Genomic DNA, 17,157 nt, shown 5'->3' on the forward strand with positions numbered 1-17,157 from the left:
GGATACAATTATCCCTACAATTATCCTTGCCTTTAGTAAACCCCAGTTGGACTATTACAGTCCATCATATTGGGGCAGCCCTCGAGGATAGGTTGGAAGCTATAATTAGCATAACATACAGTAGCTAGGTTACTGATTGAGTCTAGATTGCAACTCACCAGTGTTAAACAGCTGCACTGACTCCTTATCCATTGCTGGGGTCAATCAAAGTGCAAGTTAAAAGCCCCAAATAGCTTGGGAACAAGGTACATCAAGAACTGCCTTCCCTTGCAAAAGCTGCCTGGCTATCTTCCTTGGAAGCCCTCCTTTGACTCTCTCTGCCCTCAGAAATGAGGTATCTGGTGACTTGCAAACATGCCTTTTTAGTTGTAGCACTTTGGAATCCTCTCCCCTGGGGTGTTCACCTGGGGCTGAGCCTGATGTTCCTTCAGCACATGATGAAGACTTGTATTTACCTGTGAGTGCAATTCTAAATACTTGTTAGGCCAGTACTAACGTCACAACAAATGTCACAAGTGTCACAGATGTGCTGTAAAGCACGTTTGTGACAACTCATGAGCTGGCTAGGCCAGCGCAAGGACGTGCCCTGGCCTGCCAGTGCCTGCTCTAATTCCAGACCCTAATTTAAACCTCTTAAATGCTGAGTTTTCACAGTACCTTTTGGTTTGGCTTTTATTGCTGCTGGATGTATTCAGCAAGGCTCTTTTGGTGGTGTCAGGCTTGCAGACCACTGCATGTTAACTTGTACCTCTTTCTTTCAGCATCTTTTCTCCCAACATCTAATTTAGTGTTTTAGTAGTCAACTAGTCACTGTCAGAGAGCAGCTAACACATCTGTCTGAATACTGTGTTGTGGTACTGCTTTTTGGATGTGACTTTTAACTATGTTTCTGTACAGGTGCATGTTTGATGGTGACTGAGAGTCACCTCGAGTGCCAATAAAGAAATAAAGAGCCACAGAGGAAGAGGTTACTTGGATAGGCCCTGAGGAGGGAAAAAGAATATCTTCAATCTCCAAGTGTCCATGTGTTTGCTGCTTTGTTATCTAACTATAACCCTCTCTAATATGTCTGGTTGCCAGAATTTGTACAAAGAAGTTAAAATTAAGCAGCATTTGATAGAAGTTGCACAGTGTTTTCATGGTTATGTGTTTTCATGGTTATGCATACAACAAGCTGTTTAAAATTCTGTATGGGAGACCAAACTAGATGTGATGGTAGCAGTCATATCTTAAAATATGGGCCTGCTCCAGTTGTGTCTCAAACAAGGCAGATTTTTAGTTTGAGAGTAGAATGGGGGTGACAGGTGAGGGTTATTGTCTTCTTTTACAATGTCACTTTTGTCTCTGTGGGTCTAATTTCCTGTATAAGCCTGGGTGGAAGAAAGGTGCATCAGGGGAGGGGAGGTAGGTAGCAGACCCTGAGAGAATTCCACCTCATTTACCTGCTAACCACTGCCTTTTAATACTGTATTACACAAAAGCCCTCCACTGTATATGCCATTGAATATAAATACCAAGTCAGACCATTGGTTCGCTAGTCCAGAGGTGGCCAACCTGTGGCATGCATACCACTAGTGGCACGTGGACACTTTCTAAGTGGCAAACACAAAGTCACTATAAATTTTTGAAAAACATTTAAATAATAACAAAGAAAGCACCATAGCAGTTTACAGTTTGCTTGATTTCTTTGCTACTCCTAGCACAGCACGACCCCCAGGTTTCTAATGCTGCAGTGGGCACACTCAGGGAGGCCATGGCTACTCTGCTTGGTTTGCTGCAGTTGGAAAATGGGGAGAAAGCCAGGAAAAGAACAGTGGAAAGGAGAGAAAGCCAATAGGGTGGACGCTAGTGAGCTGCATTCCCCTGACTGACGGGTCACTCGCTTACCCAAGAAGGCCGGTATGGCTGGAGCATTGAAGAGGCAAGTGCCAGGCTATATTAGGTGGCAGGGGCAAAGTGGGGCTGTGCAGAGATGGCCAATGAGAACAGCAAAGCCCAGATGGGCCAGACAGGCGGAGATTTTTTCTTCAGGAAAATCATCCACAAAGAGATCCCAGCTAAGATGATCTTTGAGGATGAGAAGGTGGGCAGCAGAGGGGGGCAGGCTCTGCAGAAGGGCAATGAACACATGTTATATAGGAACAAGGCCTACTGGGCTGAACTAAAGGTTCATGCAGGCCACCTTTCTGGCTTCATCAGCAGTCTTTGGAAAGCCCCAAATAGGCAACAGCACCTCTGTTTTACTTGTTCTGTACCTTCTGGCACTTGGTGATATACTTCCCTTGAACTTGGAGGCTTTATGTTGCTATCTTGATAATTGCCAAAAGTGATGTTAAGGTAAAGTGGCACATACAAGATTCTCTACATAAAAAGTGGCACATGATGTGCTGTGAGTTGGCCACCCCGATCTGGTCTATGGGCAGCTTCTCTCCAGGGCTGGACCGGTTTTCCAGAGCTGGAGATGCCTAGGATTGAACCTGGTACCTTCTGCACTCAGATTAGGTGATCTACCAATGAGATACAGCCCCTTTGGCATTTAAAAATTGGGCAGAATGGTATTTAAAGAGCTGAGTCTGCCACTGTCATGTCTAATTTTGTCCTCATGATGTGAAAAGAAAAAAAAGATGAGGAAAAAATGTTCACTTTCCACTTGCAGACTTTTATTATGCCATTTTTTTTGCACAGTCCACCCATTCCTTGGCAATAGGAGCCTCAACATAAATACAGATCTCTCTGGCTCAGTTGAGTGGTCCATCTAGTTTAATCATCTGTCTAGAGGAAACCCATTAGAAAAGATTTACTTAAGGGCTGTGCTGCTGCAGTGCCTACTGCCTGCCAATGACTGTGCTGGTCATTTGAGCCCGTTGCACTTATTTACCGGTCTTCTTGTCTGTCAGACGATTGTCTCAGGTTTCTTTTTTTTCTTTCTTTCTTTGCCCTTCCCTGCTCTGTGTCAATTTGTGGTTTTGGATTTAAGGGGTTTCCCTTCCACCTCTCCGTAAAACAAGGTCTGTGGGAAGCAACCGAAAAGAAGCCATACAAATTGTACAGCACGACCAATTCACAGGAGGGCTTTGCTTCTCTGGTAGCACCCCTTCTGGACACGTTTTTGGAAGCCTTCCGATACGCATGTTGTGACTTGTCACCTCTGCACTCTGCAGCAACAGAGGGAAGAATCCACATCATAGAGCGGAAGCTACAGGCAGCATCTGAGCGAAACTGCAGGAATCAAGAGGGAGAAGAAAACTGCAGCCCTGCTGGCACATCTCCCTCCCCACTGCTCAGATTGCAACAGGCAAGAATTCTTGACAGGAGCAGCCAAAGCTTGCTGTTAACTGGAGCCCTGTTCAGCAGGTAAGCTAATAGCAATCGGCTGTGACTCTTGGAGGAGGCTCTAGGCCAGAGTGAGAGAGTGAGGGATGGAAAAGGAGTGCCGTGTAATTTCAGGGGATGCTGAGGTTCTTCTATAGGCTACTGAGGCTTGAGGACAGATATCTGAAAATACCAAAAGCAACATCCCACAGCTGGTAATATCAAGGTTCTGATTTAGGTGCTTAATCAAATAAGATTCCTCTTCATATTTTTATAAATGCACAACATGTACTATATTCATGTACAGATAGAATGAACTCTACATTTTCTAGTTTGGAAGGCATAAGCATCAAGGAGAAAGGGTCCTGAGGTCAGGGAAGGAACAACCCCCACCATAACTACGCCCCCCAAACCTTTAATAGTGACACTGAAGATTTCTATAACTTTATATGGGTGAATTGTCATATTCTAAGAATACTTTCTTCAAAGAAGAAGAGCATGATGGATGAGTTTTGTTTAGATCGGTTGTTCCCAACCTGTGGTCTGGGGACCACAGGTGGCCTCAGAGATCCTGAGAAGTGGTCCAGGAGATCCTGAGAAGTGGTCTGTGAGGTCTCAGGAAAAAAAAAAAAGATTATGACTCAGCAAGATGCTTCCCCATGGACCACCAGAGAGGGTGGAAAATGGACCCCCTGCAGCTTGCATTTCCATTGTCTTGCTGAGAGCCCCCCATGGGCTATCAAATTGAACTGTATTTTTTTGTGTGGTGGGGATGGAGGGGGTTGTATGTGGTCCACAACAATTCCAATGAATTCCACGGGCTCCTAAAGGTTGGGAACCACTGGATTAGATGCTCAATACCTAATTACCACTAATAGCAGTGGTCACAAAATTATCCATAAGGCTTGTGATATTTTGGTGTCTCTTTTGTTTTTGCAGCATATCAAATCCCATGTTAACTTGAAGCTGCAGAATGTCCCATAAGCACCGTAGATATAGTGCATTGTGTTCTCCTTCTCCCTTTCTGCTTGTGGTACATTGTAATCTGAATGATGTGGGCAAAGAACATTTTTGTACATGGCAGCAAAACTGCTTTTGGACATATTTGTGTTTGTTGTGTGTTTTACATAATTGCAAGTGTTGTCCTCTGTAATAAAGAGAGACAACTAGTGGCCACGATGCTAGTTCTTCTAGCTTCTGAAGCAAATGTATCTCGCCCCAGAGAGCAAGCCAGGTTTTAATTGTGTAATTGTGGTGTGACAGAAAGTATGCCCACAGTTTCACTCATAAAGAAAAGGGTTTTCAAAAGTAGCTTGTGCATGAAAGTTTCCATATTTTTAATGTTACATCACTCTTAGCTTGTTGTAATTCCCAGTTTACTGCTACAACAACAGCAACAGCAACAACAATAATAATAAGATGGCATATATGCCATCTACATGCATATGCTCCAAAACTGTGACGTTCTCAACTGCCAAATGGTGCTGTTTTATTATAGAGACTGATCATCTATTAGCTTGTTGGCTTGTGAGTCAAAAGACAATTGTAGCCCAGGTCCAAACAGAGTTGGCCACCCTTACCCTGATGTATCTGACCACCTCTCCAATATAACTTCATAGGACTGGGATGAGCAAAGATGTTTTTGGTTCTAAGGGCCAAATCCTAATTATCGCGCGCTGGCTTACCCCTAATATGCACAGTCGCAAATGTGCCATAAGGCATGTTTGCGGGCCCTAGCACTGGTGCTCTGGTGGTGCTTGCCCAGCACTGGCTGGTGCTGGGCTAGCACCAATGGAGCACTGAAGCTCCACTGCTCGGTGGTGGCACAGAGCGTTGAGCAGCAGAGAGGTGCGGGGGGGAGGGGGGAGGCGTTCCGGGGTGGGGGAGGCAGAGGGAGGGTGGGGAGAGGGCGGGAAGGAGGTGTGCTGGGGGAGGGAGCAGGAAGGGAAGGAGGCAGGACCGGTGGAGCTTTGTTCCACTGGATCCAGAGCCTCCGTGTTGGGACTGTCTGCCTGATACAGAGGCTATGAATTCTACGCCAATCTTTGGGTTGACGTAGAATTGAGTAGCCTCATTGAGGGGCTACTCGGTTTACCTGGGGAAGGGGACAAAAGTACCCTTCTCCTGAGGAGGCAGCGGCGGCAGGATGCAGTGGCAGCCATTTTCAGAGCTGCTGCAGCCCCATGTGTTGGGCAGTTTAGGATTGGGCTGCCCAGGGCTTTTTTTTCTAATAGAACGCACCAGAATGGTGTTCCGGCACCTTTTAGACTACAATCTACTGCCTGCAGCAATCAAGACTAGGCAGGACTACAAGGAGAGAGAAGAGATCTGCCCTGCAATGCTCTCCCCACGAGGTACTCACAATTCCATGGAGGGCGGTGCTTCTCATGGACACACCCATTTCCTCTCTCAGCCAATCACAGCCCTGGCATTTGCAGGCGGCTGGGTGGTTGAGATTTGGCTCTGGGTTGAGGGAGGCAGGGCGGGGTGAGCCAATCACGGCACTTTAAGAGTCAGAAACGGTTGCGGGGCAACAGGACTTCCCTCAACACAGCTGCTCCTGGGACAGTCCCGCAGTAGGGCAGCGGGACATTGTAGATCCCGCTTGCCCACCCCGTGCCACTTTCACCCCCCTTTCCATTATACTCAGCGTTGGGACCAGCAGCCGCCATGCAGCCATGAGCAGCGAGCAGGTGAGAGGAGGGTGGAGGGGGGCAGGCTTCAGAGGGACTCATCCTGCCAGCTCAGCCCCTCCCATCAGTGTCTCTGCCTCCTGCATCAGTTGCCAGCCTAGGCATGTCTACTCAGAAGTAAGTCCCATTAGTCAATGGGGCTTACTCCCTGGAAAGTGTGGGTAGGATTGCAGCCTCAGAACCCAACCCTATGCATGTCTACTCAGAAGTAAGTCCCATTATAGTCAATGGGGCTTACTCCCAGGAAAGTGTGGCTTGGATCACAGCCTGAAGCCCCAGTGACCCACACTTACTGGTCAACCAGTTGCCACTGTGAACTAGCCAGCAAAACCGACCTGCTGCTAGTGTGCAAAGCTTTAGCAGCAGGTTGATATGCAGAAATCCAGCTGCTGAAGCTTACCCTGCTGATAAACACCACTGGAGTAAGAGCTGGTGGGAAAAGTTGGCAGTCTAATCCCAAGGGAACTCAGGCTACAATCCTGTCCACACTTCCCTGGGAGTAAGCCTCATTTAATATAATGGGACTTCCTTCTGAGTAGGCATGCATAGGCTTGGGCTCTCAGGCTACAATCCTACCCACACTTTCCTGTGAGTAAGCCCCATTGGCTATAATGGGACTTACTTCTGAGTATACATGCATGGGATAAATAAATAAAAGATTAACAAGTTGTGAGTTCCTGCAACTTTTTTTTTTTTAAACAAAAAAGCACTGGGGCTGCCCATCTCCACATTTATGAGCCTTAGGGAGAACTAAATGGATGTTTGATTACATTAAATAATCAAAGCAATACTGCCAGGTCCAAGGTGTTTGATATTTATAGTAATAAGCTCAGTGTGCAGGTGAGATTTAGCTTGTTGGTTACTTAATGGAGTTAGGAACAAATTTGGCACCCTAAGAGTTATCTTGTACAGTGACAGCTACAACTGATGTTTCCCCACTCACATGGTAGCTCCTTCAATTAAAAATTTATCATTGGAAAAAGATCCAGTGAATGGGGTGTGTGTTTTTCTTTTTCTACCATCCAAGCAAGGAAACCAGACAAACCACTATGGTGGAAAGTAGAATCTATTGCCTTGGCAGTTAGAGGGAAAGGTTAACCTATCCTAGAGAGACCCCAAAACTTCTGTTGTGTCACATTCCTGGTCTTGCTCCTAGGGGTCCTGCGAGTACCACTAGACAAGTACCACTGGTGGTGCGCGCATACATGTACACAACCACATTCAATCAGGCACACTTTGACCTGATGTGAGTTAATTTTTAAAATTGAGCATAAACTTGGACGTCATCTCTTGCTCAAAATCAGCAGGGATAATGTGCATGAGAACTAGAAATACAGTCTGTGGGAAGGAGACACAAGGTTTTCTCCTGCTTCAGGAAGCACTTCCGAACATAACTGCAGCAATATGTGGAAAGGGATAATTTCTTGAGTCATTGTGGTTTCTATTTGATGGGCAAATAGGTTGAAAGTCCTTGATTGTGTCTTGTACTGGCAGGACTGTTCCCTGCCTCCGCCTTGCATTCTGGGTCTCTAAACCTGAGAGGAGAACAAGGTGGGTGTCTCTTCATCTACTAAATCCATGCAGATGTAGTCCCAATACAGTGTAATGAAAACAGAGGATACACATTCATTAGTCAGTGGATCCAAGAAGCAAGATGGAAACAGTCTGCACTGTTTGTTCTTGCCCATGTTCCTCTTACCTCCTATAGTTTTCTTTGGTAGATAATTCAGATTTTCAGTGGGAATAGCCTTTCTTGAATGCTTTAAAATGCCAGTATGTCAGAAGTGCTGTCTCTCACTCCCTATCAGGAAGCAATCTTTCCTCCTTAAAGTTAACCCCATAAACCTTTCTTGTCACATGAGTTCTTGGATGATCTGAGCCCCAAAACCTAATTCAGTAAAGCATTCATTTTAATGATGAAAACAGTTATCTGAATGTTCCACATTCAACATTAAGAGCCCAATTCTGTGGTTGGCGGCATGGCTCCATGCCGCCAACCACAGTCGCAAATGTGCCGTAAGGCACGTTTGTGGGGCTCACCGCCGGGCTCCCGCCGGTGCTGGGCTAGTGTGGGGTGGTTGCCCAAGTTCTGCGGCTTGGTGGTCTCCCGGACCACCGGGCTGCAGAACGGGAGGCGGGGGCGTGGACGGGGACGGGGAGGAGGCTTTCCGGGGAGGGGGGAGACCAGCAGGGGTGGAGAGAGGGCAGGTGGGAGGCATGTCCGGGAGGTGTGATGCGGGGAGGGGGGCGGGCGGGAGGCGCGCCTGGGGGAGGGATGGGAGATGGATCTGCGGTGCTCCCCTCCTCAGAATCCAAGGTGCTTGTGGAGGGCTGTGCGCCCTACATGAGCTCCTTTACCTTACCGCTGACCTTTTGGTTGGCGGTAAAGTGAGTAGCCCCATTGCGGGGCTGCTTACCTTACTCAGGGGAAGGGGATGAAAGTCCCCTTCTCCCAAGGCGCCTCCCATGGTAGTGCAAGAGGTGCAGGATTCAGCAGCAGCTCTCCTCGGTGCCTCCGAGCCTGGGCGCCCCTGGCAGCTCAGGATTGGGCTGCCCATTGGTAGTCAGCGGGAAAACTTTTTTCTGATCAGAAAGAGCTGTGACACAGCCCCAGTGCAGTTCTAGTTGGTTCTGTTGTGTGATTTGTGTGGGGATGCTCACCCATATCAACAGCTGCATCTATCAGTTTCAGTGGAGCCCATATGCATGATACCACAAAGGAGCAAGTTCATTCCCACTGCAGTACTAGTTCAGGGACTACTGACAGAGGCTTGAAGGGATAAATAGATTTTGCCTTGGGAAGCACTATTTCTAAAGGATTGTCAGTTGTTACTAATGGTATTTGTCAGCGCAAAATAGGGTGTATTTATCTCCCCCACCATCTGACTCAGTCATCCATATCTTTGTCTGAAATTCCTGGATTAAAACTGCTTGCTGAAGTAACACACATGGTTTGGTGTATCAGCTAAAGCAAAGCCCTGTTTCCAACTCTGTGCTCAAACCATACTGCTAGGATATCCTGACTAATGCCCCCATGGGGATCACTATGTGCTTCCAGTAAATTTTTTTTCATTAGGTTGCACTTTGAGGTGATCCTTTCCTGGAAACTGGTCTTTTTGGGACCTGCCAAATAGTTCAGGTAAAAGATACTAGGGGATGAACCCCATGGAATATGTGTCACAAGAAGGAGAACTGAAAAGTATTACTGTTTAGGATTAGATAATGTGTTATGGCAATATGTAACAGTCTCTTGACGCTTTCTAAAATGAAAAGCATGTGTAGCTACTTTCAGGAGCAAAGGGATGGAAGTGGAGGGACTGCTTAACACTTCTCCTTTCAGCCATTTTGCTGATTAAAATTCTGCCCCTCTTGGCTATTCTTTCACTTACTGGAGGAAAAGTAAGTATCCATTTCCTCATGGGTGGAAAAGCAGCTGGGGGGGAGGTAACTTGTGAAAAAGAAAAATCTGGAAGGAAACTGGTTAAGCAACCTCTGTCATCCCTTCATTCCCAACCATAGTTGCCCATGCCTTATTTTTGTTTAAGAAAAATACATTGGGCAATTATTATGTGGGTCTGTTTTATAGAATCTACTTTGGCCCTGAGTTATTCTGTCCCGCAGATTAATGCAGAGGGCCCCACAGTTTTTACCTAGGAATGTTTGAATTTTGAATTCATCTGTCTGCCCTCCATTCTTACCTGAAAGTTACCCCTTTTTATAGTCCCTTTTGGCTCCAGCACCTGTTTTTTCTGATGCAAATTCACAAGATATTGGCGTCACTAGGGTTCGTGTCAACCTGTGCAGGAGGCCAGCGCATCACCCCATGCAGTGGGTGGGGAAACACCATCACCCCGCCCCCACTGGTTTTTTGAATGTAATTTTTGATAAAGATATTTCAATGCTGTGTGTTTCACTGCACTCTGCATGAAATGACACATTGATTGATATATAACATGATGGTATTATTCTTACAAACTGTGATTTTAGTGATTTTGATCATTAGTGGTGTCACCTCCCCCCCCCCCCGGGTGCCAACTTACTAATACCTTATTGCAGCAGTTCTCAAACTTTTAGCACCGGGACCCACTTTTTAGAATGACAATCTGTCCAGGACCCATTGGAAGTGACAACATGGCCAGAACTGACATCATAAAGCAAATTAAAATAAATAATTAAATTAAAGTAAAACAAATAATTAAGAGCCCAATCCTAATGGGCAGCCCAATCCTGAGCTGCCCAGGGTGCTCCAACTCGGTGGCACCACGAGGGCTGCCGCTGAATCCAGTGCCTCCCGCGCTACCACGGGAGGCACCTTGGGAGTAGGGGACATTCGTCCCCTTCCCCTGAGTAAGGGAGGCAGCCCCACAATGGGGCTACTCTCTTTAGCAGCGACCAAAAGGTTGCCGCTAAAGTAAAGGCGCTTGTGTAAGGCACGCAGCCTTCACGAGCACCTAGGATCCTGTGGAGTGGAGCTCCGCGGGTCCTTCTCCCACCCGCCTCCCGGCACACCTCCATCATGCCCCCTCCCCGCATCACGCCGGCCTCCCCGCCACCCTCCCTGCATCATGCCAGCCTCCCCCCTCCCCGGAATGCCCCTGCCCCCATCTGCTGTTCCGCAGCCCAGCGGTGTCATCCACCACTGGGCTGCGGAAGCTCCACCGCCGTCCCGAGCTAGCCCGGCGCTAGCCCAGCACCGAGCTAGCACCGGTGCTAGCTCGGCGGTGAGCCCCACGAACGTGCCTTACAGCACATTTGCGACTGTTCTTGGCAGCGCAGGGCCGTGCAGCCAGGTTCAGGATCAGGGTGTCAATAAGGGGAAGCTAACTCTGTTCCACCAAGTGAATTTTCTCTGTTGCTTGCCTGCAAAAACACCCCCCCCCCCAAAAAAAAAGAATCAGTAAAATTTTCAACCCTACCCAGTACCCAGTTCAATTTAAGTTCTTATATTTGAAGCATATCACTATCAGGACCCACCTGGCTTTACAAGTCCAAGGGCACAATCACGGATTTTTCTGTAAATCAATGGAATGACTATAAAGGTTTGGGGAACAGTCCTTGAATTCCATTTCTAGGGAGAGTCTTACAAATGTCTACACACACATACTGTATGCAAGATCTATAGCACCCTTTGGTGCATAGGATCCCAATTATTATTAATTAATAATGTATTATTATTAATAAATTAAAATATTATTTATTTCTAGATCTCTTTTTTGGTCTATCGCAGGAGTGCCCAAACCCTGGCCCTGGGGCCACTTGCGGCCCTCGAGGCCTCTCAATGCGACCCTCAGGGAGCCCCCAGTCTCCAATGAGCCTCTGGCCCTCCTGAGATTTGTTGGAGCCCACTCTGGCCTGACGCAACTGATCTCAGCGTGAGGGCGACTGTTTGACCTCTCATGTGAGCTGTGGGATGAGGGCTCCCTCCACTGCTTGCTGTTTCATGTCTGTGATGCAGCAGCGGCAGCAAAGGAAAGGCCAGCCTTGCTTTGTGCAAGGCCTTTTATAGTCCTTGAGCTATCGCAAGACCTTCATTCATTCATATAAGTTCATCTATAATATATTCATTTATGTAAACTAATGTAAATTTATGCAAATTTTAAATGTAAATTAATTTTTCCCCTGCCCCCGACACAGTGACAGAGAGACAATGTGGCCCTCCTGCCAAAAACTTTGGACACCCCTGGTCTATCGGATTGTAATAGATTGTCTTTTTAAAAAGTGGATCCCAGTGTTAAAAAGTTTGGAAAGCACCGTTGTAATGTGTTTTCTCAACTCTGTCTGCCTCAAACAGAGATTAGTATACTTGGCGATCTTCTATTCCTTCCTCCTGTTTGTGGGCGGAAAGTTGGGCCAGCATTTTAATAATGTCCAAACATCAAACCAAAATACAGATGACAGTACTCTGTTGTCCTCAACACTACATTGGAAGAATACAGGTATAGGGAAAAAAACTGGTTTGTGTATGTGAATCATTCACTTGGGTGTTTTGATCCTTAGTTAATAATGTCACAGGGGAAATAGTCTTTAGTTAGTAGTCCATGTTTAAAGGATGTCTCAACTATTCAATTTAAAATGATAGGCAATTTCTATACTGATTTTTTTTAAGCACCCTGTTTGCTGTCAGCTTTGTCTGGTTTACTAATCTAATTAGAGTTTACTCATCTTATTTCACAAAATTGTTGGATGATCTTGGCCACTCTGAGTGAATAAGTGTAATTTAAAGAATTATGAAGAAATTAACTGTTCATGCCTTTGCCTTATTATGGGAACTTTATTTTTAGCTTGCGTAGTAAAAATTCATTCATTACAGCTGCACCCATTGTTTCATTTGATCTTCCTGCAAGGGCTGGAATTGTGATGTTGCAAGTGTAAGGTGTTAGTCATTATTCTTAATAATCCCAATTACTTCCTCTAAGTAACTTGTATTTGGAAGCCTGAATGTGGCCCAACATGCTTCAGTTATAGAGTCTTGCCTACCTGCGGGTGTTTTACAGAGTTCTCCTTGACAATTGTTTGGATCTTCTGTCAACACAGAATGTGTCAGTCCACCTTCTCATCGAAGAGAGTCACTGGAAGGCCATTATGTCAGTACTTCAGCACCTGCACTGCCTTATGATTGTTTTTCCAGTACAGTACCAAGCTCAAATAAATGTGAACCATAAAAACTTTAATACCTTTGACCTAAAACATCTATAAAACTATCACCTGTATTTCATCATGATGGTTCAGGAAAGGCCTTTCAAATTGGCCATCCATGCCCAAGGGTGAGGTTGCTGGTCTTTATGTCTTTGGCTTTTTTAGATTTGGTACAGTTGTAATTCTCCCAGTTCCTTAAGCAGAGTTAAAGGTTTGGGAACAGGATCACACACCACCTCCCTATAGCTTCCTTTCCCCTTTTGCATATGCTCCCCGATCCCTTAGTGGCCATAGCAAGGGTAAAGATAGCATCATTTCTAACCATTGTGAATAGTAGGCAAAATTTGCTGTTAACCACGATTTAATACTGGAATATGAAGATTGTAAGCGTGGTTACTTATGTGTTAACCATGATTAAAGTTAGTGCACAGTTAAACGTGAACCATAGTTAAGATGGCAGATAGAATGTTGGTGGGGGAATTTGTATACAAGAGGAAAGATGGTGCGGAGGGGGCTAGCACATGATGTTGTGGCTTGCTATGGGTCCCTTTATTATAACTGAATTATCAGAAGAGTTAAGAACATAAGAACGTAAGAACAGCCCCACTGGATCAGGCCATAGGCCCATCTAGTCCAGCTTCCTGTATCTCACAGCGGCCCACCAAATGCCCCAGGGAGCACACCAAATAACAAGAGACCTCATCCTGGTGCCCTCCCTTGCATCTGGCATTCTGACATAACCCATTCCTAAAATCAGGAGGTTGCACATACACATCATGGCTTGTACCCCATAATGGATTTTTCCTCCAGAAACTTGTCCAATCCCCTTTTAAAGGCGTCTAGGCTAGACGCCAGCACCACATCCTGTGGCAAGGAGTTCCACAGACCGACCACGCGCTGAGTAAAGAAATATTTTCTTTTGTCTGTCCTAACCCGCCCAACACTCAATTTTAGTGGATGTCCCCTGGTTCTGGTATTATGTGAGAGTGTAAAGAGCATCTCCCTAGCCACTCTGTCCATCCCCTGCATAATTTTGTATGTCTCAATCATGTCCCCCCTCAGGCGTCTCTTTTCTAGGCTGAAGAGGCCCAAACGCCGTAGCCTTTCCTCATAAGGAAGGTGCCCCAGCCCCGTAATCATCTTAGTCGCTCTCTTTTGCACCTTTTCCATTTCCACTATGTCTTTTTTGAGACCAGAACTGGACACAATACTCCAGGTGTGGCCTTACCATAGATTTGTACAACAGCATTATAATACTAGCCGTTTTGTTCTCAATACCCTTCCTAATGATCCCAAGCATAGAATTGGCCTATGTTTACAGCCTTAGTTACATCTGCTAAGGCTCTCACTGGATGTCCCATGAATATGGACACTTATTGTCCCTTCTAGCACTGAGGAGACCATAGACTCAAGGTGACCAGATATCATAACCGCAAAAGAGGACAAGGCACCCCAAAATGTAGGACATCCAAGAAAAATATAGAACATGACAAAATAAAAGTTAAAAACTTCATATATTGATTTCATGGGGTTAAACACTATATTGCTATTAAATTTAAAACTATACTACGTATAATTTATTGCATGAAATTTATTAATTACAAGAAGATTATGCGCTGCCTGGAGGAGCCCACTCAGTGGGAAAAGGAGAACATTTAAGTTGTTTTCCAAGACACAAGACTAAAAAGAGGAGATGTTCTGGAAAAAAGAGGACAGCTGGTCACCCTGCATAGAGTCCCTTCCCATAGAGTTTTACCAAATCCGGAATATTGTTTTTATAAACAATGTTGCCAAGATCTTATGATTTTGGCTAGATTTGGATAGCCAACCTAGGGTGCATGGGTGTGTTTCAGTATGATTTATCTGTGTACAGCTGGTTGTAAAGCTGGTTTTTTTATACATTTACCAACACAGACAAAAACACAGAATTAATGTTAGACTGAAGAGATTGTTCAAATCTCAAAGTAAGATGTTTTCCTTTTGGGCTATACACAGTGCACATGTTGGTGCAAGCTAATTTCGCTCAGCAGAAGGGTTGCTAAACAACCAAGGATTTCTTACAAATAAATAACTTTCCCAGGTTGTCATACGTAGAAGTGCTTACACAGAAGTGGTATTCCTGTAAGACAATATTTCGTGTGAAGTGACCGTCAGAATTAATGTAAACTGAAGCCCTGAAGTTGGCTGACATCTGCTCACTCATCACTTGATTACTGCGTGTTTGATGATTGGCAGCTGAGAGTGTGTACCAATTTCACTGAAGAGCATTTAAGATGATGTGAGGAGATAAATAGCAGCCCAATCCTATGTAACTTCCCCATCACTACTAAAACCACTCCCAGACTGGAAACATAAACAAATTGTGGGTTCAACTATAAGAAACATTTTGGGGGATTTTGCTTTCATAATACAGTATTTTTAAAACTGCCCTATGTTAGTTTTTTAAAAGGGGGGGGGAAGCAATCTGTGGAACAGTGGTCCTTGAAATAAATTCGAAAGCAGAGCTGTGTAAGTTGCACCCATAGTATGAAACAGAACATGTCATTTCCTTCACCGAATTAATCAAACTTGGCATAGAAAGTTCAATACATCATCAGTGTGCTAAGGATAAGCAGATCTTTGTATCTTTCAAGGACGTGCCAAAAACTGTGTTTATGCTGTTGTGCTTTGTTGAAATGATGACTGACATCATCAACACCCCAAGCAGTTTCCCTACATTAAGGAATGACACCAACTCTTGCAAAAGCAAGGCAGAATTTGGAAATCAGATCTAGGAACATGAACCACCCTGAATGTCCTGGTAGCTTCTTTGTCCAAACAATTAGGGACTCTTCCTCCACAACATAGGCTGACACAAAACTATCTTATACTAAGTCAGACTACTGGTCCATCCATCATGTTTCTTCTAACTATATGGCCATCAAGATTAGCTCTAGCTACCTTGATGGCTGTGTGGTAATGGTTACAGTGTCAGACTAGAGATTATGAAAACCAGAGTTTAAATCCCCACTTAGCCTTCTGGGTAAGTATAGGCCCATCATCTCTTTCAGCCTTTGAGGAGATATGGAGAGCAAAAGCTATATATTAGCTCTTAGAGAAGGGGTGGAACATAATGGAAAGGAAACAAAACTATTATGACTTGGAGCAAGTTTCCAACTCCTCAAGCAGAGAGGTCCTTCCCAACTCTGCTACCTGAGACAGTTTCCATTGGAGATGCCAGGGACAGAACCCTCTAAAATGCAGCATATCTGTGCTGTATCACTGAGTTATGGGTCCTCCTTTAAAGGTATACTTATTTTCTCTGCAACACCATCAATGTTTTGTTTTTTCATGCTTGCCTCTTTAAAAGAGATGGGAATGGTGAGAGTAGGAAGGATCAGGCCCCTAGTTGCATGCACTGTATCCTAAAAGGATCAGCAGCAAATGTACGAACGCTCAGCATCTGTTTGGTGCTTTTAGAATATGCAAAGACCTTCACATATATTATTTTGACCAAATCCTTACAACAGCTCTGTAAGGTAAGTAGGTATGAATATCCCCATTTTGTAGCTGGGATTGAGAGGAGTGACTTGTCCAAGGAAAGTTTTGAACTACGTAAGTTTTGATTCACAGCTCAGACTCTTAGTCATACTACAAATTTCCCATCTGATGCAACACATGTGCTTTGCATCGGATCTTTATACTTGAACAGAAAATGAACATGAGGCGGACTCTCAGGGAATGAATAGGTACCACAAACAGGACTGGTCCAATGGCAGCACGCTCCCTTTAACCGATGATGTGCCAACCTCTGCTCCTCCTACTCACCAACATTCTAGCTGAGAACTCCCCTTCACTTTTGTTCTTCCTCTCTGTCCCCCTCTTCCTTTTCTAATCCAGGGAGTGGAAGGAAAAGGAGGAGCAGTGGAGGCAAGTGGGTGGGCAGAAATGAACATGCCCCCCCCATCTGCAGTCTGAAGCAACCACTTCAGTTGGCTGCAAGGATGGGCCAGCCATGGCCAGCAACCAGTATCTCCCTGCATGTGCCTCCCTGCCATCGCGATACTAACGTTTGGTAGGAGAAGTGCAGGATGACATCATTTCATTCCGTTTCTCCACCCCTGCTCCTGTTCATTGGTGGTGCTTATAGGGGCGTGGCAGCATGCCAACTACAATGATGTCACATAACACTGCAATCCTAACCACACTTTCCTGAGAGTAAGCCCCACTGAACAAATAGGACTTACTTCTGAGTAGACCTGGTTAGGATTGTGCCCCAAATGTTTCTGGAGAGACATGGGGAAAGGGTGGGATGGCAGCAGCCACCTGGCTATACATAGGCTCTTCAGAGAGCTGAATATAATACACAGGCCCTTCGGAGAGCTCAATACCTGTGTAGGACTGCCCTCAATATCTGACAGCTTGAATGACTTGAGATGTATTTTGTTTGCTTACAAAATGTAAAAGAAATCATTACCAAGAAGTTCTCATTTGTAGTGTAGAAGGAATTCACAGGAAACATATGTGCTATAGCAGC

The 17,157-nt window shown here is 45.3% G+C and overlaps 1 protein-coding gene across 3 annotated transcripts in view; it reads left to right on the top strand.

The window, feature by feature from the left end:
• Positions 1 to 17,157, top strand: part of FGF1 (fibroblast growth factor 1) — a 75,086-nt gene that overhangs the window by 4,113 nt on the left and 53,816 nt on the right. For 2 of the 3 annotated variants that reach the window (XM_066617741.1, XM_066617743.1), the window contains exon 2: positions 3,162 to 3,354. The gene's annotated coding sequence lies outside the window, so the exon portion shown is untranslated. Of the gene's footprint in view, positions 1 to 2,977; positions 3,355 to 17,157 lie in introns of all 3 variants that reach the window. The other variant, XM_066617742.1, reaches the window with a different exon arrangement.

The sequence above is a fragment of the Tiliqua scincoides genome, chromosome 2 (genome assembly GCF_035046505.1).
Source record: "Tiliqua scincoides isolate rTilSci1 chromosome 2, rTilSci1.hap2, whole genome shotgun sequence".
Taxonomy (NCBI): Eukaryota; Metazoa; Chordata; class Lepidosauria; order Squamata; family Scincidae; genus Tiliqua; species Tiliqua scincoides.